Raw genomic sequence first — 24,454 nt, 5'->3', positions numbered from 1 at the left:
CAGCCTGGCCAACATGGTAAAAGGTTGCAGTGAGCCAAGATCACGCCACTGCACTGAGGCAGGTGGATTACCTGAGGCCAGGAGTTCAAGACCAACCTGACCAACTTGGTGAAACCCCTTCTCTACTAGAAAAATACAAAATTACCCTGGTGTGATGGCACATGCCTGTAATCCCAGCTACTTGGGGAGGCTGAAGCAGAATTGCTTGAACCTGGGAGGCAGAGGTTGCAGTGAGCTGAGATTGCACCACTGCACTCCAGCCTGTGCAACAAGAGCAAAACTCTGTCAAAGAGTTTTTTGCTCTGTCAAGAGCAAAACAAACAAACAAACAAAAATGTATAGGAATTAGTCCGAGTGGAGAGAGCGAGCGAGCAAGCTGAGTGGTTGCATGGTCAAGTCTCAGAAACCAGTAGCACTTGCAGCATGGCTGACCAACTGACTGAAAGGCAGACTGCAGAATTCAAAGAAGCTTTTTCACTATTTGACAAAGATGGTGATGGAACTATAATAACAAGGAATTAGGAACTGTCATGAGGTCTCTTGGGCAGAATCCCACAGAAGCAGAGTTACAGGACATGATTCATGAAGTAGATGCTGATGGTAATGGCACAGTTGACTTCCCTGAATTTCTGACAATGATGGTAAGAAAAATGAAAGACACACACAGTGAGGAAGAAATCAGAGATGCATTCTGTGTGTTTGATAAGGATGGCAATGGCAATATTAGTGCAGCAGAACTTCACCACGTGATGATAAACTTTGGAGAGAATTTAACAGATGACGAGGTTGATGAAATGATCAGGTAACCAGATATTGATGGTGATGGTCAAGTGAACTATGAAGGGTTTGTACAAATGATGACAGCAAAGTGAAGACTTTGTACACATTCTGTACAAAGTATCTGTATACATTTCTTGTACAAAAATGTTGATTTTGTACACATTTCTTGTACAAAATGGTTGATTTGCCTTTTCTTTGTTTGTAACTTATCTGTAAAAGGTTTCTCCCTACTGTCTAAAAAATATGCATGTGGCAGGGCTCGGTGGCTCACGCCTGTAATCCCAGCACTTTGGGAGGCTGAGGCGGGCAGATCATGAGGTCAGGAGTTCGAGACCAGCCTGGACAATATGGTGAAAGCCCGTCTCTACTAAAAATACAAAAACTAGCCAGGCATGGTGGTGGGCACCTATAGTCCCAGCTACTCAGGAGGCTGAGACAGGAGAATCACTTGAACCCAGGAGGCAGAGGTTGCAGTGAGCCGAGATTGCACCACTGCACTCCAGCCTGGGAAACAGAGCAAGACTCCATCTCAAAAAAAAAATTTTTTTAATAAATAAATAAAAACAAACAAACAAACACCTACTAGAGACAACAGAGAGAGAGGTAATATATGTTAACGAAAAGTTCAGTTGACAAGGAAAACATAATGATCTCAAATGTGTATAAACCAAAAAGCAGAGCCTTAAAATACATGAAACAAAACTGATAGATTTAAAAGGAAAAACAGACAACTCCACAATTATTATTGGAAAATGCAACATGATCTCTCAGCAAGTGACAAAGCTACTAGATAGAAATTAGCAAGGATATAGAAGATCTGACTAATATAATCAACCAGTCATGGAGTGACATATCACTCCACCCAATAAGCAGAGTACACTTTTTTTTTCAATTGTTCATGGAAGATTCATCAAGATAGACCACGTCCTGCGCCATAAAACAACCTCAACAAATGTAAAATAAATGAAAGTATACATAGCATGTTTTCTGACATATTGGAATCAAACAGGTAATCAATAATGAAGACAACAGGAAACTCTCTAAACACACAGAAATTGAACAACATAAATTTTAAATCATTACTGGGACAAAGAGGAAAATTTCAAGTTAAAAATGAAACTTAAGGAATATGAAAATACAACATACCAAAATATGTTGGATACAGCTAAAGGATTTTTGAGAACAAAACTGTAGCACTAAATGTTTACATTAAACATGATAAAAGGACTCAAGTCAATCTAAGCTCCTACCATAAGGCACTAGATAAAGCAGAGGAAGATAAACCCAAAGCAATCAAAAAGAAGGCGGTCAGGCATGGTGGCTGACACGTATTATCGCAGCACTGAGGAAAGCCAAGGCAGGGAGGATCACTTGAGCCAAGACTTCAAGACCAGCTTGGGTAGCATAGCAAGACGTCATCTCTACAAAACATTTTAAAAATTAGGCATGGTGGTGTGTCTTGTAGTCCCAGCTACTCTGAGGCAGGAGAACTGCTTGAGCCCAGGAGTCCAAGACTGCAGTGAGCTATGATCACACCACTGCACTCTAGCCTGGGTGACAGAGAGTCTCTCTTTCTTAAAAAAAAAAGGAAGGAAATAATATAGATATCAGAACAATAATTAATAAAATTAGAAATAATAGCATAGGAGAAAAATTTAATGAAACGACTGTTTCTTTTTTAAATCAATAAAATTCATAAACTTCTTTCAAGAGTCACAAAAATTAAGAGAAAACAGATATCACCAATATGAGTAATAAAACAGTGGATGTCACTTCACATCCTGTAGCCACTAAGATAATAAGAAAATATTACACAAAGTTTCACACTCTAAAACAGTTTTTAACTGAAAACTTAGAAATAATGAAGCCTTTTGAGGAACCAGAAACTACCAAACACAACCAAGATGAAACAGATAATTTAGGTAGCCCTATATTAACCATTAAAGAAACTGAATTTATTTTTTTAAAATCTCCTAAAAAAGAAATCCCAGGCCCAGATGGTTTGACTGGAGAATTCTACCAAACATTTAAAGAGATAACAAAGCATTTTCACAATCTTTTCCAGAAAAAGAACATTCTCCAACTCATTTTGTGAGGCTAGTATCATCTAAATATCAAAACCAGTACAAAAAAATAAAAACAACACCACAAAAACAAAAAACTACATACCAATAGCTTTCATGAACATAGATTCAAAGGTCCTCCACAAAACATTAGCAAACTGAATAAAGTAATAAAAACATTATGCACTGTGACTATCTTAATGCAGGCTGCTGTACAAGAATATCAAATGCTGGGTGGCATAAAGAACAAACATTTATTTCTCATAGTTCTGGAGGTTGAGAAATTCAAGATCAAAGTCTTAGAAGTTTCAGTGTCTGGCGAGGGCACTCTTCTGGGTTTACAGACCACCCTCTTCTCACTGTATCCTCTCATGGCTGAAAGAGATATAAATTCTCTCATGTTTTGTCTTATAAGGGCAATATTACCATTCATGGGGGTATGGTAATATTGACCATATTGACCTCCCAAAGGTCCTACCTCCTAACACTGAGGAGTTAGAGTTTCAGCATATAAATTTTGAGGGGACACAAACATGTAGTTCATAGCCTTGACCAATAGGGATTTATTCCAGGCATACAAGGCTAGTTCAACATTTGAGAAATTAATGTAATCCACCAGATCAACAAGCTAAAAAGTCATATGATCATATCAATGGAAACAGATAAAGCATGTGACAAATTCCAACACCCATTCATGGTTTTAAAAAAAGGGCAGGGTGCTGGCCGGGTGCCGGGGCTCACACCTGTAATCCCAGAACTTTGGTAGGTCGAGGCAGGTGGATCACTTGAGGTCAGGAGTTTGAGACCAGCCTGGCCAACATGGTGAAACCTCATCTCTACTGAAAATACAAAAATTAGCCTGGTATGGTGGTGCATACCTGTAGTCCCAGCTACTTGGGAGGCTGAGGCAGGAGAATCACTTGAACCCGGAAGGCAGAGGTTGCAGTGAGCTGAGATCACATCACTGCACTCCAGTCTGGGAAACAGAGTGAGACTTTGTCAAAAAGAAAAGAAAAGAAAAGAAAAAAGGGTGCGGTGGGTGGTAAGCATTGTGGCTCATGCCTGCAATCCCAGTAATTTGGGAGGCTGAGACAGGAGGATCACTTGAGGCCAGGAGATCATGACCAGCCTGGGCAATGTAGTGAGACTCTGTCTCAATATTTTAAAAAGTTCTTTAGGCTGGGCATGGTGGCTCATGCCTGTAATTCCAGGCCTTTGGGAGGCTTAGGCAGGTGGATCACCTGAGGTCAGCAGTTTGAGGCCAATCTGACCAACATGGCAAAACCCCATCTCTGCTAAAAATACAAAAATTAGCTGGGCGTGGTGGTGGGTACCTACAATCCCAGCTACTCAGGAGGCTGAGACATGAGAATAGCATGAACCCGGGAGGCAAAGATTGCAGTGAGCCGAGATGGCGCCATTGCACTCCAGCCTGAGCGACAGAGCGAGACTGCCTCCAGAAAAAAAAAAAAAAAGAAATTTAAATCTCTCAAGAGTTACATTATTAAAAATAGTAGAGTAGAAAGATCCAAGAATCAGTCACACCACTGAAGCAACTGTCAAGTTGGTGGAAAAAAAACAACAGAATAAACGTTTTTAGAACTCTGGAATCTCATCAAAATCTTACCACATTGAGGGGAGTGCTTAATAAAGAATGAGACTGGGCTGGGCCCCGTGGCTCACGCCTGTAATCCTAGCACTTTGGGAGGCCGAGGCAGGCGGATCACCTGAGGTCAGGAGTTTGAGACCAGCCTGACCAACATGGAGAAACCCCATCTCTACTAAAAATACAAAATTAGCAGGGTGTGGAGGTGCACGCCCGTATTCCCAGTTACTCGGGAGGCTGAGGCAGGAGAAGCGCTTGAACCCGGGAGGCAGAGGTTGCAGTGAGCCAAGATCGCGCCATTGCACTCCAGCCTGGATGACAACAGCGAAAACTCTGTCTCAAAAAATAAAAATAAAAATAAAGAATGAGACTGCTAAATTTTAGTAAGAAAATGTTTGTACTCTTGTTTACCCACCTACCATTTCCATTCTCAGCTTGGCAGTGGCTATGGGAGTGGCAATCTGAAATCCTGGTGCACCTTGCTGATGCTAGGGGGCCAATATGAACCTTGTTCTTCAAAAATGGTGGTATGCAATTTGACCTGCCTGGCAGCTCCTTGATCAATCAGTATAAAGGCTGACCTTTGTTTTACCCCCATTGGGCTGTAGTACCTTTCCAGGAGGCATGTGAAAAAGGCATTTCACTGTAAATGTCTCCTATATTCTCCTGGGGCAAGAGAGAGCAAATGGGGCGAAATCTGGGAATATTCAAAGGTTGGTAAACAGTAGGCTATGAAGAAAGATTCTTGAGGTAATAAGAGCTTTGAAACACTACTGCACGTGCCAGTGAAAGTGGAATTTAACATATATGCCTAGGACCAGTTGCTTGCTCAGAAAACACCAGAGATAACTTTAGGCTTGCACTTTTGGCTGATCTTTAGGCTCCGTGCAAGCAGGAGGTGAAGCCTAAGGCAGAGTTGAGGGACAACTTTGCATAGTGTTGAAGGAGTACTCACACTTAGAGGCAACCTGCAAGAGACTTTTTTTTCTTTTCTTTGGTTCCAGGCATTTAAGGAAATCTCTGTCAGGCCACTTGGCTAACAGCTGCGATGATGAAATACAGCCTTCAGTGAGCACACATTATAAAGAATACAGTCTGCTAAAATAGTTTGTGTGAGATATGGCAAAGTTTTTTCTAAAAAAGCCTGATTAATCCTTTACTCTTTAATTCCCAGTACCCCTCCCTCTCTCTTCTTCTTTCCTTTTTTCTGCTGTTTTCTGCCCAGGCATGCCACAGCATCAGTGGCATTATTAGCACCAGCTTATATTCCTTTCCTCATTTGGGAAAAGACTGACTCTCAAATTAGCCAGGTGTGGTGGTGGGCGCCTGTAATCCCAGTTACTCCGGAGGCTGAGGCAAGATAATTGCTTGAACCTAGGAGTCGGAGGTTGCAGTCAGCAGAGATCGTGCCACTACACTCCAGTTTGGGCGACAGAGCAGACAGAACTCCATCTCAAAAAAAAAGAGAAAAGAAAGAAAAGACTGACTCTCTAGCTTGCCAGAGACAACCCCTTCCCCGTCTCCCCCCTCTCCCTTATGTGCCCACCTTATCTAAGAAACAGTTTAGGCTGGGCACGGTGACTCACGCCTGTAATCCCATCTCACGCCAATCAGAATGACAATTATTAAAAAATCAGGAAACAGCCGGGCATGGTGGCTCACGCCTGTAATCCCAGCACTTTGGGAGGCCGAGGCGGGCGGATCACGAGGTCAGGAGATGGAGACCATCCGGGCTAACACAGTGAAACCCCGTCTCTACTAAAAAAAAAAATGCAAAAAATTAGCCGGGTGTGGTGGCGGGTGCCTGTAGTCCCAGCTACTGGGGAGGCTGAGGCAGGAGAATGGCGTGAACCCAGGAGGCGCAGCTTGCAGTGAGCTGAGATCATGCCACTGCACTCCAGTGTGGGCAACAGAGCGAGACTCTGCCTCAAAAAAAAAAAAAAAAAGAATTTAGATGTTTAGCCAATTGGGTTTAGCTTAAATTGTGCGGTCTGACCCCCACTGATGGGGAAAGGGCACAGGGGCAGGAATAAAAACTTTCACTCTTCTTTGTTCCTGCTGTCATGGTGACTGGCCATACAGGAGGCACCCCTCTCAGTAGAAGTAAATTTGCTTTGCTGAGAAATCCTTCGAGTGCTCATCTTCCTTATGACTCCGAGCTCTATTTCTAACGAATTCTGATGGCCTGTCAGGGATTACCATTCTCCTTCGGGAGGGGGTCTTTGGTCACCCCACCCAGGGGGAGACGTGTCCCACTGTCCTGTTGTGATGGCTACAGGGGCAGGAGATGAGGACCAAACTAGTCCTAGAAACGCAGTTACCAGGGACTAAATACTTCCTCATTGCCTTGTTAAGAATCAAAATCTCCCCTCAAAAGGATGTTGGTTTATCCCCTTATGAGATGCTATACAGGCTGCCTTATTTATATTCTCCTACTGATGTCCCTACATTTGAAACTACACATCAGTTCCTCAAAAACTATATACTTGGTCTATCTTCACTTTTTCTTCTCTTAAAACCAAAGACCTCCTAGCACAGGCACTGCCCCTAAAGTTCCTAGTACACCAACATCAACTTGGAGATACATCCTCATCAAAGGGTGGAAAAAAGTACTCAAGGCAGCTTACGAAGGACCTTATCTAGTGCTCCTAAGTACTGAAATGGCAGTCTGAACAGCAGAAAGAGGGTGGACCCACCACACTCGAGTCAAAAGAGCACCACCACCACCTTTGGAATCATGGGCCATTTTTCCAGGGTCAAGCCCTACCAAATTAAAGCTAAAAAGCACTTACTACTTCTATACATATTATATTGTCTCTCCCTTTTTCCTTACTCCATTGATAGCTACTTCATTATTAATATCACTAAGTCTGGCCGGGCACAGTGGCTCACACCTGTAATCTCAGCACTTTAGGAGGCCGAAGAGGGTGGATCGCCTGAGGTCAGGAGTTCTAGACAAGCCTGGCCAACATGGTGAGACCCCGTCTCTACGAAAAATACAAAAATTAGTCGGGCGTGGTGGCAGGTGCCTGTAATCCCAGCTACTTGGGAGGCTGAGGCAAGAGAATCACTTGAACCCGGGAGATGGAGGCTGCAGTGAGCCAAGATCGTACCAGCGCACTCCAGCCTGGGCAACAAGAGCAAGACTTCGTCTCAAAAAACAAACAACAAACAAACAAACAAAAACAAAAAAACGAAGTCTGACTCACCCCAAACCATTGTTTTTAATGCTCGTCTTGTTATACCTTGTGGGAATTTAAAGGACAGGTATCTCTGCCCTGGCCCTTTAGTTTCCACTGTTACTCCTAGTTCTCACCATTGTAATCATCTACAACCAAAATGCAATTCCTTTACTCCCACAGCCTGGCAACCTTGTAGTAATTGGGACTACATCCTTTGGTCCATCCAGTACCAATGTTGGACCTCTACGAGGGGGTTGTGCGTCGATCTAAAGCCCCTCCTCCACTTTACCAAAGGAACTACTCTCCCTGAGTGCCAATCCCACCAGTGCAACCCTATCCTTATTTCGATTACTATCCCTACCTCCACCGACCCTCGGCCTGCCCTCAGTCGCCTCTATAGAATAGGGGCCAATGTCAATGGGAAAGATCCTATAGGTATTTTTGAAATACATATTACTCCTACTCCTCCTTCCCCATGCCCAATAATTTCAGCTTTAAACCAAACATCTGTTATTCGTATACCTAATGACAGGACTAAGGTGTCAGTTGTAAAAGTAAATGACTTAAAACAAACCTTAGCAATTGAGACAAGATACCAAGATGCAAATGCCTGGCTAAAATGGATTAAATATTCTGTCCGCACCTTGAACAAAAGTGACTATTATGCCTGTGTGCATGGTAGGCCAGAGGTCCAGACTGTCCCCTTGCCACTTAGATGGTCTCTCCGTCAACCGGGCATGAGCTGTATAGTGGCTCTTTTCCAGAATCCCACAGCCTGGGATGATAAATCATGCCAAGCTCTCTCTCTCTGCTGTTCCCTGAAGTTCAACACCCTGTGGGTCAGCCCCCGAGGGCCATGCAGCCTCTGCCTCTCAATGCCAGGTTTACCTCATGTCTCTCACAATAAGGGGAAAACTTGACATTTCTCAGAAACTTAAAGGGATGCAAAGAGCTTAGTCCTTCCAAGAGCTTACCCATCAGTCTGCCCTTAGCCATCCCGAGCAGATACATGGTGGTGTGGAGGCGGACTTCCACTGGATGCTCTACCAAATAACTGGGGCGGAACTTATGCTCTAGTCCAATTGGCCGTCCCTTTCACCCGGGCATTCCATCAACCCAAGAAAGTAAAAGCAAAACACCACAAGCCAGGAGAGGCTCCTTATGAGTTATTTGATCCTCAGGTCTATATAGATGCCATCGGGGTTCCACGGGGAGTGCCACATATATTTAAAGCCTGAAACCAAATAGCTGCAGGGTTTGAATCTGCATTGTTGTAATGAGTAACTATCAATAAAAATGTAAATTAAATAAACTACATTTACTATATCCAACAGCGTTTTGTTAACTATACCAAAGATGCCATTAAAGGAACAGCTGAACAATTAGGGCCCACCAGTCAAATGGCCTGGGAGAAGAGACTAGCGTTAGACATGATGCTAGCAGAAAAAGGTGGAGTTTGTGTCATGATTGGAACCCAATGTTGCATCTTTATTCCTAATAACATGACCCCCAATGAAACGATTACAAAGGCTTTACAAGGCCTTACCTTTCTATCAAATAAATTAGCTAAAAACTCAGGGATAAACGATCCCTTTCCAGGCCTTATAGAAAAGTGGTTCGGTGGATAGAAAAGGTTAATAACTTCAATACTCACCTCTCTTGCAATTGTCACAGGTATACTAATCCTTGCTGGATGCTGCCTTATACCCTGTGCTCGAGGGGTGGTACAAAAACCTACTGAGACAACTCTCACCAAAGCTTTTCTCAACTCTCCCGACCCTATTCAAGTGGACTTTTTTTTCTAAAAAAATCAAGCCAAATAGCACAGTCAGAATATGCTAAAAAGGTTTAAAAAGAAAAAGTTATTAAAAAAAAGAAGAGAGGCCAGGCACAGTGGCTCAAGCCTGTAATCCCAGCACTTTGGGAGGCCGAGACAGGCGGATCACGAGGTCAGGAGATCGAGACCATCCTGGCTAACACGGTGAAACCCCGTCTCTACTAAAAATACAAAAAACTAGCTGGGCGAGGTGGCGGGCACCGGTAGTCCCAGCTGCTGGGGAGGCTGAGGCAGGAGAATGGCGTAAACCCGGGAGGCGGAGCTTGCAGTGAGCTGAGATCCAGCCACTGTACTCCAGCCTGGGTGACAGAGCCAGACTATGTCTCAAAAAAAAAAAAAAGAAAAAAAACAGAAGAGGAAAGTTGTGAAATATGGCAGTTTCTCTTCAAACAGCCGGATTAATCCTTTAGTCTTTAATTCCCAGTACCCCTCCCCGTCTCTTCTTCTTTCCTTCTTTCTGCTGTTACTACATGCCAAGGTAGGCCACAGCACCAGTGGCGTTATCAATACCAGCTCACATTCCTTTCCTTACTTGGAAAAAGATTGACTCTCTAGTTCACCGCAGACGACCCCTTCCCCCTCTCCCCTCTCTCTCTTACGTGCCCACTTATATAAGAAAAAGTTAAAATGTTTAGCCAAGCAGGTCTAGCTTAAATTGTGCAGTCCAACCCCAGCCAATGGGGAAAGGACGTAGGGGCAGGATTTGCATCAGGAATACAAACCTTCACTCTCCTTTGTTCTGTGTACTCTCGTGGGGACTGGCCATATGGAGGCACCCCTTTGTGCAGAAGTAAATTTGCTTTGCTGAGAAATCCTTTGTCTGCGTGCTTGTTTCTCTTACAACTCCATGCTCTATTTCTAACAGTTTGGAAAAATCACTAAACAAGAAGATGACTGCAGGCTTCAACAATTAACAACAACAAATCATGGGGAAGATGAAAATTCTGATTTCCAGAGTTACTTACATTATACTATTCAAAATGTCCAACTTTCAACAAAAAATTATAAGACATACAAGAAACAAGAAAGTATGGTCCACTTATGTGTAGAATATTGACATAAACCATCCCTGAGGACTTTAAATCAGTTGTCTTAAAGAGTTAAAGGAAACCATAGAAAAAAAGTTTAAAGGAGACTGGGAAAACGATACATGAACAAAGTGAGAATATTAACAAAGATACAGAAATGTTTTAAATGGAACCAAATAAAAATTCTGGAGCTGAAAAGGACAATAACTGAGGCTGGGCATGGTGGCTCATGCCTGTAATTCCAGCACTTTTGGAGGCTGAGGTGGGCAGATCAACCTGAGGTCAGGAGTTCAAGATCAGCCTGGCCTTGAAAGACTCCATCTCTACTAAAAATACAGGCCAGGCGCAGTGGCTTATGCCTGTAATCCCAGCACTTTGGGAGGCTGAGGCAGGCAGATCATGAGGTCAGGAGTTTGAGACCAGCCTGGCCAATATGGTGAAACCCTGTCTCTACTAAAAACACAAAAATTAGCTGGTCGTGCTGGCACACACCTGTAGTCCTAGCTACTTGGGAGGCTGAGGCAGAAGAATTGTTTGAACCTGGGAGGTGGAGGTTTCAGTGAGCTGAGATTATGTCACTACACTCCAGCCTGTGTGACAGAGCAAGACTCCATCTAAAAAAAAAAAAAATTATCTGGGTGTGGTGTTCCCAGCTACTCAGGAGGCTGAGGCAGGAGAATAGCTTGAACTGGCAGACAGAGGTTGCAGTGAGCTGAGAAGTGCCACTGCACTCCAAAGCACTCTAGCCTGGGTGTCAGAGTGAAAAAAAAAAAAAAAAGTACAATAACTGAAATTAAACTAACACTACACAGTTTCAGTGGCAGATTTGAGAAGTAAGAAGAAAAAACTCAGCAAGCCAAAGATAGCACTATTGAAGTGACCCATTCTGAGAATCAGAAAGCAAAAAGAATGAAGAAAAAATTAACTGAATCAAAGAGATCTCATGGATACTTTAAAGCCTATCAACATCCTCTTTATAGGGGTTTTAGAAGAAGACAGAGAGAGAAAAGGAGAGAGAGAATATTTGAAGAAATAATTACCAGAAACTCCCCAATGTTGATGAAATACATGAATGTATGCATCCACGAAGTTTAATAAACTTCAAATAGGACAAACTCAAAAAGTCTCACAATGAGACACAATCAAACTGTTGAAAATCAAAGACAAAGTGCATCTTGTCAAGCTACCAATGAGCTTCTTCACAGAATTGGAAAAAACTGCTTTAAAGTTCATATGGAACCAAAAAAGAGCCCGCATCTCCAAGACAATCCTAAGTCAAAAGAACAAAGCTGGAGGCATCACGCTACCTGACTTCAAACTATACTACAAGGCTACAGTAACCAAAACAGCATGGTACTGGTACCAAAACAGAGATATAGACCAATGGAACAGAACAGAGTCCTCAGAAATAATACCACACATCTACAGCCATCTGATCTTTGACAAACCTGAGAGAAACAAGAAATGGGGAAAGGATTCCCTATTTAATAAATGGTGCTGGGAAAATTGGCTAGCCATAAGTAGAAAGCTGAAACTGGATCCTTTCCTTACTCCTTATACGAAAATTAATTCAAGATGGATTAGAGACTTAAATGTTAGACCTAATACCATAAAAATCCTAGAGGAAAACCTAGGTAGTACCATTCAGGACATAGGCATGGGCAAAGACTTCATGTCTAAAACACCAAAAGCAACGGCAGCAAAAGCCAAAATTGACAAATGGGATCTCATTAAACTAAAGAGCTTCTGCACAGCAAAAGAAACTACCATCAGAGTGAACAGGCAACCTACAGAATGGGAGAAAATTTTTGCAATCTACTCATCTGACAAAGGGCTAATATCCAGAACCTACAAAGAACTCAAACAAATTTACAAGAAAAAAACAAACAACCCCATCAAAAAGTGGGCAAAGGATATGAACAGACATTTCTCAAAAGAAGATATTCATACAGCCAACAGACACATGAAAAAATGCTCATCATCACTGGCCATCAGAGAAATGCAAATCAAAACCACAATGAGATACTATCTCACACCAGTTAGAATGGCGATCATTCAAAAGTCAGGAAACAACAGGTGCTGGAGAGGATGTGGAGAAATAGGAACACTTTTACACTGTTGGTGGGAGTGTAAACTAGTTCAACCATTATGGAAAACAGTATGGCGATTCCTCAAGGATCTGGAACTAGATGTACCATATGACCCAGCCATCCCATTACTGGGTATATACCCAAAGGATTATAAATTATGCTGCTATAAAGACACATGCACACGTATGTTTATTGCAGCACTATTCACAATAGCAAAGACTTGGAATCAACCCAAATGTCCATCAGTGACAGATTGGATTAAGAAAATGTGGCACATATACACCATGGAATACTATGCAGCCATAAAAAAGGATGAGTTTGTGTCCTTTGTAGGGACATGGATGCAGCTGGAAACCATCATTCTCAGCAAACTATCACAAGAACAGAAAACCAAACACCACATGTTCTCACTCATAGGCGGGAACTGAACAATGAGATCACTTGGACTCGGGAAGGGGAACATCACACACCGGGGCCTATCATGGGGAGGGGGGGAGGGGGGAGGGATTGCATTGGGAGTTATACCTGATGTAAATGACGAGTTGATGGGTGCAGCACACCAACATGGCACAAGTATACATATGTAGCAAACCTGCACGTTGTGCACATGTACCCTACAACTTGAAGTTTAATAATAATAAATAAATTAAAAAAAAAAAAAAAAAAGAAAGTAGCAAGAGAGAAGGAACTCACCACATACAAGGGATTTTTCAATATAATTAATAGCTAATGTGTCATTAAAAACCATATAGGCCAGAAAACATGAGAATAAGCTAAGTACTGAAAGAAAAAAATCCTGTCACCCAAAGATTTCATTTCTCAAAAACTTTCCTTCAAAAAGTAAGGAGAAATTAAGACACTCCAAGACAAATAAAATGGAGTTTGTTCCTAGTAGACTTGCCCTATACAAAATGTTAAAGGGAGTCCTTTAGGCTGAAATGAAAGAATGCTAAGCACTAACATGAAAATATATGAGAAAATCAAGCTACACAGGTCAGTATTATTGTATTTTTAGTTTCATTTTGTTTCATATATACAGAGAGAGAGAGAGAGAGAGTGTGAGTGTGAGTCTGGCTCTGTCACCAGGCTATAGTGCAGTGGTGCGATCTCCGCTCACTGCAACCTCTGCCTCCTGGGTTCAACCGATTCTCGTGCCTCAGCTTCCCGAGTAGCTGGGATTACAGGCACGTGCCACCACACCCAGATAATTTTGTATTTTCAGTAGAAATGGAGTTTCACCATGTTGGCCAGGCTGGTCTCAAACTCCTGATCTCATGATCCACCCGCCTCGGCCTCTCAAAGTGCTGGGATTACAGGTGTGAGCCACTGAGCCTGGCCTCCTATATCTTTATTTTTTAATTTCTTTTTTTTTTTTTATTATTATACTTTGAGTTCTAGGGTACATGTGCATAACGTGCAGGTTTGTTACATATGTATACTTGTGCCATGTTGGTGTGCTGCAGCCATCAACTCGTCAGCACCCATCAACTCGTCATTTACATCAGGTATAACTCCCAATGCAATCCCTCCCCACTCCCCCTCCCCATGATGGGCCCCGGTGTGTGATGTTCCCCTTCCCAAGTCCAAGTGATCTCACTGTTCAGTTCCCACCTATGAGTGAGAACATGCGGTGTTTGGTTTTCTGTTCTTGTGATAGTTTGCTGAGAATGATGGTTTCCAGCTGCATCCATGTCCCTACAAAGGACACAAACTCATCCTTTTTTATGGCTGCATAGTATTCCATGGTGTATATGTGCCACATTTTCTTGATCCAGTCTGTCACTGATGGACATCTGGGTTGATTCCAAGTCTTTGCTATTGTGAATAGTGCCGCAATAAACATACGTGTGCATGTGTCTTTATAGCAGCATGATTTATAATCCTTTGGGTATATACCCAGTAATGGGATGGCTGGGTCATATGGTACATCTAGTTCTAGATCCTTGAGGAATCGCCATACTGTTTTCCATAATGGTTAATTTCTTATTTTTGAGACAGGTTCTCAATCTGTCAGCCAGGCTGGAGTGCAGTAGCACAATCACAGCTCACTGCAGTCTCAAACCCCACTGCAGCTCAAGTGATCCTCTGACCTCAGCCTCCCAAGTAGCTGGGACTACAGGCACACACCACCACATCCTGCTAATCTATTTTTTTTTTTTTTTTTTAGAATGGGGGTCTTCCTATGTTGCCCAGGCTGGACTTGAACTCCTGGCCTCAAGAGATCCTCCTGCTTTGGCCTCCCAAATTACTGGGATTGCAGTTGTGAGCCCAGTCTGTACCCTATTGTTTCCTATGTTATTTGAGAGACAAATGTAGAAAACAATAATTATAAAGTATGCCAATGGGCATACAATGTATAAAAGATGCAATTTGTGACAATAACAAAGCTGTATAGGAATAGATTTTGTGTATGCTACTAAAACTTAGTTGATATCAATTCAAACTGCATTTTTATATATTTAGGGTGTTTTTTCTAATCACCAGAGTACCCACAAAAAATAATTAAAATATATACAGAAAAAAACACTGAGGAAGGAATCAGAATGGTACACTTTAAAAAACACGACAGACACAATCAAACACAGAAGACAGTATTTGGGGAACAAAAAGTATATGAAACTTGTAGAAAACAATAGCAAATGATAGAAGTAACTGCTTTCTTATCAGTCATCACTTTAAATGTTAAAAAAATTAAACTCACCATTAAAAGACAGAGATTGGCAGAATAGATTTTAAAAAAACATGATCCACTTATGTAGTATCTACAAAGGACTCATTTTGAGTTCAAAGAGACAAATATATTGAAAGTAAAACAATGGTAAAAGATATTCCATGCAAACAGTAACGAAAGGAGAACTGGGGTGGCTATGCTAATATCAGTCCAAATAGACTTTAAAATGAGGGATATTATAATATATTGATAAAAGGGTCAATTCATTACCAAGATGTAACAATTATAAAAATATATTCACCAAACAGCAGAGCCCCATAATATGTTAAGAAAGCATTAATAGAAATAAAGGAGAACTAGTTCTACAATAATCATTGGAGATTTAATAACCCACTTTCAATAATAGAACAAAACAAAAAAAAGAGGAACAAATAATAGAACATTTAATAGCAGATGAATAAGTAAATAGAGGACTTGCAGTGAGCCAAGATCACGCCACTGCACTCCAGCCTGGGCAACAGAGCAAGACTCCGTCTTAAAAAAAAAAAAAAAAAAAAAAATTAAAGGCCAAATACAACCTACCAAAACTTACAGGATGCAGCAAAAGCAGTGCTCATAGGGGAATTATAGTTGTAACTGCCTACATTAAAAAAGAAGAAATATCACAAATCAATAACCTAACCTTACTCCTTAAAGAATAGGGAAAAAGAAGAGTAAACTAAGGACAAAACTGGTAAACTGGTAGAAAGAATAGTCTCTACAATAAAAGGTACAGGACAACTGGATATGCACAAGCAAAAGAAAGGAATTAGACCCCCATCTCATACCATATACAAAAATTAAGTTGCAATGATTGGCTAATGACCTAAATATAAGAACTAAAACTATAAACTCTCAGAAGAGTTAGGGGTAAATCTTCCTAACTTTGAATTTGGCCATGGAGTCTTAGATATGACATCAAAAACACAAGCAACAAAAGAAAAAAATAAATTGGACTTTCTCAAAATTAAAAACTTTTGTTTGTCAAAGGACATTCTCAAGAAAGTGAAAAGACAACAACAGAATGGAAGAACATATTTGCAAATTATACATCTCGTAAGAGTCTAACATCCAGAATATGTAAAGAACTCTTACAACTCAACAACAAAAAGACAAACAACCCAATTTAAAAATGGGCAAAGGACTTAGACATTTTTCCAAAGATGATAAACAAATGGACAACAAGTACATGAAAAGATGCTCAAGATCATCAGTCATTGGGGAAATGCAAATCAAAACCACAATGAAATACAGCTTCACACCCACTAGAAATGAGTATCATTCTATAACTATGGCTATTAAAAAGGATGAGATGGGGAAATAGCAAGTGTTGGTGAAGATTTCGAAAAATTCAAACCTTTGTACATTCCTGGTGGGAATGTAAAATGGTTCAGACTCTAAGGAAAACAATTTGTTAGTTCCTCAGTAAATTACATAGAGAATTACCATATCACCCAGCGATTTCACTTCTAAGTATCTATCCCAAAGATTTGGCAACAGGTATTTTAACAAATACTTGTACACGAATGAATGTTCTAGCAGCCCTATTTGCAATAGCCAAAACCAGGTGGAAACATCCCAAGTGTCCATCAATTGATGAGTGAAAAAAGACAAAATGTGGCATATTTATTCAATAGAATATTATTCAGCCATAAAAAGGAAGTACTGATACATTCTACAACAAGGATTAACCACAAAGGCAACTAAAATGTTCACTTCAAAACTGTTAATTTTACGTTATATGAAATTCACCTCAATGTTTCACAGTGAGCAAGCCTATGCAAACCAACTACTAAAATTCCAAGGAAGTTAAGAGCCCAAAGAGGCTTACATATCCAGTTCCTCAGGAAGAAACTTTCTTTCTTTCTTTCTTTCCTTCCTTCCTTCCTTCCTTTCTTCCCTCCCTCCCTCCCTCTTCCTCTTCCTCTTCTTTTCTTCTTCTCCTTCTCTTTCTTTCTCTCTCTCTTTCTTTCTTTCTTGTTTTTTGAGACAGAGTCTCACTCTGTTGCCAAGGTGGAGTGCAGTGGCATGATCTCAGCTCACTGCAACCTCCAGCTCCCTAGTTCAAGCAATTCTCCTGCCTCAGCCTCCTGAGTAGCTGGGATTGCAGGCATGCACCACCATGCCCAGCTAATTTTTGTATTTTTTGTAGAGACAGGGTTTCACCATGTTGGCCAGGATGGTCTCAATCCCCTGACCTCATGATCCACCCACTTCGGACTCCCAAAGTGCTGGGATTACAGGCATGAGCCACCATGCTCGGCCTCTTCTCTTCTTTTCTCTTTCTTTCTCTTTCTCTCTCTCTCTCTTTCCCTCCCTTCCTCCCTCCTTCCTTCCTTCCTCCCCTTCTTCCTTCCTCTCTTTCTTTTCTTTCTTTCTCTCTTTCCTTCCAGACAGGGTCCCAGGCTGGAGTACAGTGGCATGATCACAGCCATTTGAACTCCTGGCTCAAGCAATCTTCATGCCTCAGCCTCTGTAGCTAGGACTAGAGGCATGTGTCTCCATGCCCAGCTAACTTTTTTATGTTTTGTAAAGGGAGGAGGGGGGTCTCACTATGTTGCTCAGGCTGGTCTTGAACTCCTGGCCTCAAGTGATCCTCCTGCTTTGCCTCCCAAAGTGCTAGGCAGAAACATTTAATAGTGACTTACGAATAGAAACCATGTCTGTGTCTCAGGTAGTGTGGAGACAGGCTGGTAGATCCCCATGCCATTACACCCAGAACCAGGGCTTATATACCATGGGGAAAGGATATACGTGCTACAGAAGGGATGTATAGGACAATTATTCAAGGGCAGGATGTAAGGTAAGTACACGATCCTACACAAGGAACAGTAAGCAAAACAAACAAAAAAACCTTAGAGGCCTTTTTGGAAATGGGCTTAGTCAGAACTCAATATGCAGATCAATATCCAAGATGGAGTTGCTTTAGCCCCCACACTCCACCCCTCTTACTCTCACACACCCTCCTCTTCTGAGCCTTTAGGGAAAGTGCTTGATATTGTGCAACTTTAGCAACAGTGGGTTGGCAAGGGAAAACAGATCAGACCCAGAAGCATTCCAAATTCGGGAGATTCACAGGCTTTGTTTTGTCATCTCTAGTCATTGTGAAATACCGTGACTTTGGTTTTCTTGGAAGAATAAAAATGAGAGATATATAACACTAATAATTTGAATAGTAGAAATATAATGCACACAAGGATTACAATCAAAAAGGGCATGAAGACAATTAAATCTCAGTTTTTCTTTAGAAATGTGTAGCAAGGAAATAATTCAGGATTCAGTTTGAATTATAGGCAAATAATAAAACTCAAAAACAATGATTAACGCTACAATCTAATAATGAGCATACTATAGGTTTCTTCTGAAACATAGTTTTTCTCAACAGTTTTCCCATTTGTACTAAGGATAAGTCAAAGTAGGACCAATTTACTTGTGAAATAAATTAGTCTCATTAACTTGACCTGACTATTTGCATAAAGTGCAGGGAGAATAGGGATTGGCCATATTGGCTCCTTTTAAGATGGCTTCATTCGGACACTTTTCATGAGGAATCTCAGATTAGACTTCTATAAGCCCTGAGGCTAACCAAGTCAAGGGTTCAGTATCCGATTGTGCCTGTCATACCTACATGAATAGGTGTATTCCTCTCTTCTTGAGGCCCAAAAATAACGTGAGTTCCTGGGCCTGCCAGAAAGTGACATTTTTTACTTACCAGAGGTAGGTTGGCCTTTGTGTGGGGGCTTTATCAGCTCCATAACATCAACTTCATTTCCTCAAAGCAATGTGGTCATATCTGAAAACATGCCACTCCAGTCAAGGCCTTGATAAAAAAACCTGTGTCTCCAATTGTGTCCTGTTACAAAAGAAAACAGATTCTTACCGAACTTATGCAAATAACTATATTCCCATATCATAAGAATATATGAATAGTTTCCAGTTTTGCAGATATCAGGTACAGAGACAGGTAAATTTTGTTCACAACAGTATACTTTACAATTAGAGTAGCAGCCTTCCAAACAGGATATTGTCCTTTCACCTTGGAACTGCCATCCACAAACCAAGCAGCTCTTTGCCAGTCAGGTGACAGCTGTTTATTATACACCGTAGAATCCAGCAGCTCCTCACACAGTTTCAGAGTCAGTCCTAGGGAAAAAGAGGCTCCCTGCTCATATCTCCTCCTTGCATTCTTCAGATAGCATAAATCCTACACAAACCATTCCCATTTTATTAGTGGTACTCTTTTGGGTGCTGCTATTCTCATTAGAGTGTTTCTCTGCCATTCAGACATTATTACTTCAGGTGTCAAGGCCATTTTATGTCCTTGAATTATAGCAGTAGCTTCAGCTAACATCCAATTACAAGGCAGCAAATGCCCCCAAATGAAAATTCTCTAGTGAAGGTGCCCATAGACTTTTGCCATAAGCCCCAATAAACATTCTACAAGGAGCTATCCAGTGGTAATTTGTTCCCTACCAGCACTTCAGCTTCTATTCTACACTTTGTGGGCTTGGTCAGTCTTACGGGTTCCTTCTGAGCATGTCCAATTAATACTGTTCAAAGGGAAGATTTACAAGCTTTCTGCTTCACGGTACCAGGAAGGGGAAACATCCTCCAGTCATATACAATGTCCATTCACAGAAAACATTTAGATAAAGGAGACACAGCTACTTTACATAAAGCCTGTTCAAACATTTTAACTCTTAAAATCCTATCGACCTTTACATTTTATGTTGTAGTTCCAGGAACCTTTTTCTCCATCCCTAGACCATTTTACCCTTCTTGTGAAAAAGGATTTGAGTTCCCAGCAGTGAGTTGAGCCAAGGGACTTGGGCTCATTGGTCAATCTTTATCTTGATTAACTGCCTCAACATTGCCCCAGACAACTTTTGGTCAGCTTTCTCATTACAATCTTTACCTTCTGATTTTTTCTCTTAAATTTCACAAACCTGGGGCAAATACAGAAAACTGTTTTGGGCCCTATAATGTTTGTAGACAGTTGGGGCTCCCTCTGGTCTACCCAACCCTTGATAGTGTTGTATTAAGACCTTTGTTTTAACCCCATCAATTTCTGTTGTATTTATCCCATTTTAAATAAATATTTAAACATGTTTACCCTGCTGGGATGGGTCCCATGACTCTCCCCTTTCTTTTTCCTTTTAGTTTCACCCTTATCAATGCTTTCTTTTGTGTGTGTGTGTGTGATGGAGTCTTGCTCTTGTCGCCCAGGCTGGAGTGCAATGACATGATCTTGGCTTGCTGCATCTTCCACCTCCCAGGTTCAAGCGATTCTCCTGCCTCAGCCTCCTGAGTAGCTGGGATTACAGACGCCTGTTACCACACCTGGCTAATTTTTGTATTTTTGTAGAGACGGTGTTTTGCCATGTTGGCCAGGTTGGTCTCTAACTCCTGACCTCATGATCCAGTTGCCTCAGCCTCCCAAAGTGCTGGGATTACAGGCATGTGCCAACGTACCCGGCCTATTCATCTTATTTCTTAGTAAACATTTAAAACCCTTCTGGGATGAGTCCTTTGACTCTCTCCTCTAACCTTCACCATGTTATTAATTAACCTAACTTTTAAAATTAGTATCTGTAAGACCCATCAAGGAAAGCTGAGACAACAAATTTGATAAGGCTTCTAGGACTCTTGTTCCATTTTTCAGGAGTGATGTCATTACATGTGGTACCCATGTAGAAGGGGTCCCCTTAACCACAGCATTTACCATAACCTGGGTAACAGGCATATTCAGTGGGTGAATATCCTGGTCCTCATAAAGCCAATCACACATGGCTTGTACATGCTTCATCTGAAGTACCCAACTTGGCATTTATAGGGGGAGTTGAACAGACCCCCTTTTCAGAGTAAAAAGATCTTACAGTGGCTTTTATCCAGTCCACCAGCCCAGTTCTTCTCTCAGGAATAACCTCCTATGTGTCTGTATCATATATATGAATCTGCAATTGTTCTATAGTGACCTGTGGGTCTTGCATCACCCAAACATGTTTTCCACTGTGCAGCATTTCAAACCAAAGCCACTGCTTCCAAATTAGTTACTCTCACAATCCATTTTTGGAAAAGTTCCTCAGGGAGCTGCTGATACTGTTGTAGGAAATGGAATGATTCCTTCATACTATACCCTATGGTTTCAACTGTTACCTGCTTTTGCCCTTCTGCCACACTTACTAGCCACAAACATTAAAGGTATTTTCTGTTATGCTGGCTTACTTTTTCTCCCTTGTGGGTACATTTGAGGCTAAGAACCTGAGCTCAGACAGACCCATATCTGAGGTTGGTCCAGGCTCAAGGCCCAACCAGGCACTCTCTTTTACTTTCATTTTAGCTTTTATAGATAACAATAACTAAAAGGAAAATAAAATCTAAGTCCCCCAAATCACAATGCCAAAGGTAAACATAAAGCTTCGGAACAGATTCTTGCAAAAAATGGCCTTCCTTTTGTTCCTAAACAGAAAGCTACAATGATAGAAGGCCACATATCTCTCCAGGTGGCCTCCCTCACAAATTTCTCACAAGGAAATTCCTTGTGGACTCCCAAATCTTTCAGAATAAATATCCTTTCAATAAATTAACCCTAAAATAGAGTTCTGTTGAATTCACCCTGATAATGTAAATTAACAGCTTATCTTCATAGGCACAGGACAAAGATAAGACTACAAAGCATGCCTCTGCCCACCCCAAGACAAATGTAAATTTGACTTCTTCCCATATTCTAGGTTTATGTAAAATGCATATTTACTGAGCATGAGATAAACGTATAAATAACAGTTCCTCTACTGGCTCCTTTCACATATAGAATGTGGATTCAGTAAGCATTAAAGCCTCATAAGAATGTAACTATTCACCTCATTGTTCACCCTCCTGTCTTTTTTTCCCTCATTCCCCTGCTGCTTGCTCTTTCCCCTTTAAATATGAAGACCTCAAAACCCTCTTTGGAAAATGCACAGGCAAAAGATCCTCCTGTGATGGTGCCTCTTTTTCCCAGGTGCATCCTCAACCTTGGCAAAATAAACCTCTGAATTGACTGAGACTTGTCTCAGAAACTTTGGGGTTTACATTTTGGCAAACATGAAGGGATTCTGAGTTGACTGTTGCCCTTTGGCCTGCAGCAGCTCTCCTACCAGCTGACTAAAAGCTCTTTATTACTCTGACTGATTGGATGATTTGCTGAGGTCTAGGAGCTTCTTCCTCCAGAGATCCCTGATCTCCCAAATCTTGGGAAAGAAATAGCCTTTTTTGGTGCTGTTTTCTTTGTCTTTGTCTTTCTGTGTCAGTCTGTCATAAAGAGGGGTACCATAGGATAGAACACGTGCCTAGAACCCCTATATGCTCACTGTTCAAGCTGGCCCTGCAGACTGGTCAGTTCTGCAGTTGGGACTATACCAGTATCTGTTAAGACAAACTTTGCTGTAGGCCCCTGAAATAAAAACTGGATGAGGTTTCCTTGTCATTTTGTTTTATGTCCTTGAGAGCTTGACTTTCTCACCAAGTGGGCGTACTCTCTTAGTCTCCACTATCTGGAGGGCAGGAATTTTCAGGTTCACATCAGGAAGCCAGTCTGCAAAGACTGGGAATCCAAGACAACTAATATTTTAAGCAGTACACTTTTTGTTTCAAATGTGTCAACTTCTTAGGGAAGTTTTTTCTTAAAAGATCTCATCCCTATGGGGTTTTTGTCATCTTTTGTTATCTTAAATCTATTTCTAAGAGTGAATTTTTAGGGATCATGGGGACTGCCTCCTTTCTGCCCTCTCCAGGAATATAAAAACTTATTCTAAACCTCGAAAATTATGACCTGGGCTTTACACAGAGAGATTTTTGCACTGAGTTGTTTCAGAATAAAGTACACCACTGAAAATCCTAATTGTCAATGCCAAAAGAAACATCAAAAAGGTTTTAGAGATCTCCTACTCTAAAGAATTGATGGGAAAACTAAATTTTAAAAAGGACACATAATAGGGTCATAGCTAGTCTTGAGAACTCACTTGAGCAAAATCTAACATTAAAAAAAAGGTTTAAAATCTTTAAAAGCTCAAAATTGCTCTAGATTCCCTCTAAGAAAAACAATGGACACCACCCCATGCTGCAGTTCAGTAGCTAAGGTTCTTCCCTTTTCACCTTGGTGACTTGGGTTTGTTTTCCAGCCAGAGAATGAGTCCTTTCTGGTTTGATATTTGTATGACTTTTCAAATACCAGCTGTTTGTTATGGCAAAAATCTGGTGGTAAAATAGTTTAAAAGTTGTTTTGTTTTTTTTTAAAGAGCTCAATAGTCAAAAACAGACTTAACTAAAACTGATATCTAGGGTATATATGTACGTACACACACACACTAGTTTTAAGCCTCTGTTCTCTATTTGTAAAAACTTTTCAATCAGCTAAATTGTTTCTCTGTTTACTTCTGCCTGTCCCTCCTTTCTCTTGCCATGCTCAATGCCACATGAAGCACCTAAAAAAAAAAAAAAGAAGAAGAAGAAGAAGAAGAAAAGGAATTTCTGACAGCCTGGGATCCACTGGGGAAAACAGAAAAGGCACCAAAGACTTCTGTGTTTGAAAGAAATCTGTTTTTCTTCATGTCTCCCAGGAGTTGTAAGCAGACCAATTCACTCATATCTAATAAAACTCTGTTCTCTTTTATATTTTGTTACCTGATTTTGTTTTACTTTGGGGGGTACCTAAAATTACTTTTGAGAAAGTAACTTTGGTGTATACAATAGGTAGATAAGAAATACACTTTTAGAAATGGCTGATGGCAGAGGCTTACAGTGAGTAGTCATGACCACATTGTTTTACTCATTTCCTTGTGCATGTATATGAGAAAAGTGAGCTTTGGGGCATGTAGAAGCTATGGAAACATCTCCACTCCTGATTGAGAGATAAGACTCCTGTGGGGCATGACATGATCACAGAGTCGCTGACTGGCATTGAGTCGCCTACCATCCTTGGGAGAATAGAATATCCTTGCAGTGAGGGGCGCTGTAAAAGCATTGAACTATCTTGTCCCATGGTGTTCCCTTCTCTTTGGGAACCACAGATGGAGTGTAAAAATGGAATCCTTGGTTTGGGAGGATCTGTTCTGCCTTCCAGCTATGCTTGCTTTGCACGTATTTAAATATCAGGCCATAAAAACTGCATATTTTCCTTC

General features: G+C 41.2%; 1 protein-coding gene and 1 pseudogene across 5 annotated transcripts in view; one reads left to right on the top strand and one right to left on the bottom strand.

The window, feature by feature from the left end:
• The window catches only part of LOC140710878 (uncharacterized), a 152,070-nt gene that overhangs the window by 103,266 nt on the left and 24,350 nt on the right, over window positions 1–24,454 (bottom strand). For 4 of the 5 annotated variants that reach the window (XM_073013707.1, XM_073013716.1, XM_073013721.1 and 1 more), the window contains one exon: window positions 19,009–19,149. The gene's annotated coding sequence lies outside the window, so the exon portion shown is untranslated. Of the gene's footprint in view, window positions 1–19,008; window positions 19,150–19,290; window positions 19,917–24,454 lie in introns of those variants that run through there. The other variant, XM_073013730.1, reaches the window with a different exon arrangement.
• LOC103214331 (calmodulin-alpha-like) lies at window positions 422–3,082 on the top strand (annotated as a pseudogene).

The sequence above is a fragment of the Chlorocebus sabaeus genome, chromosome 3, assembly GCF_047675955.1.
Source record: "Chlorocebus sabaeus isolate Y175 chromosome 3, mChlSab1.0.hap1, whole genome shotgun sequence".
NCBI classification, from domain to species: domain Eukaryota; kingdom Metazoa; phylum Chordata; class Mammalia; order Primates; family Cercopithecidae; genus Chlorocebus; species Chlorocebus sabaeus.
Note: the sequence above shows the minus strand (reverse complement) of the source record. Positions and strands in the feature narration are given on the sequence as shown.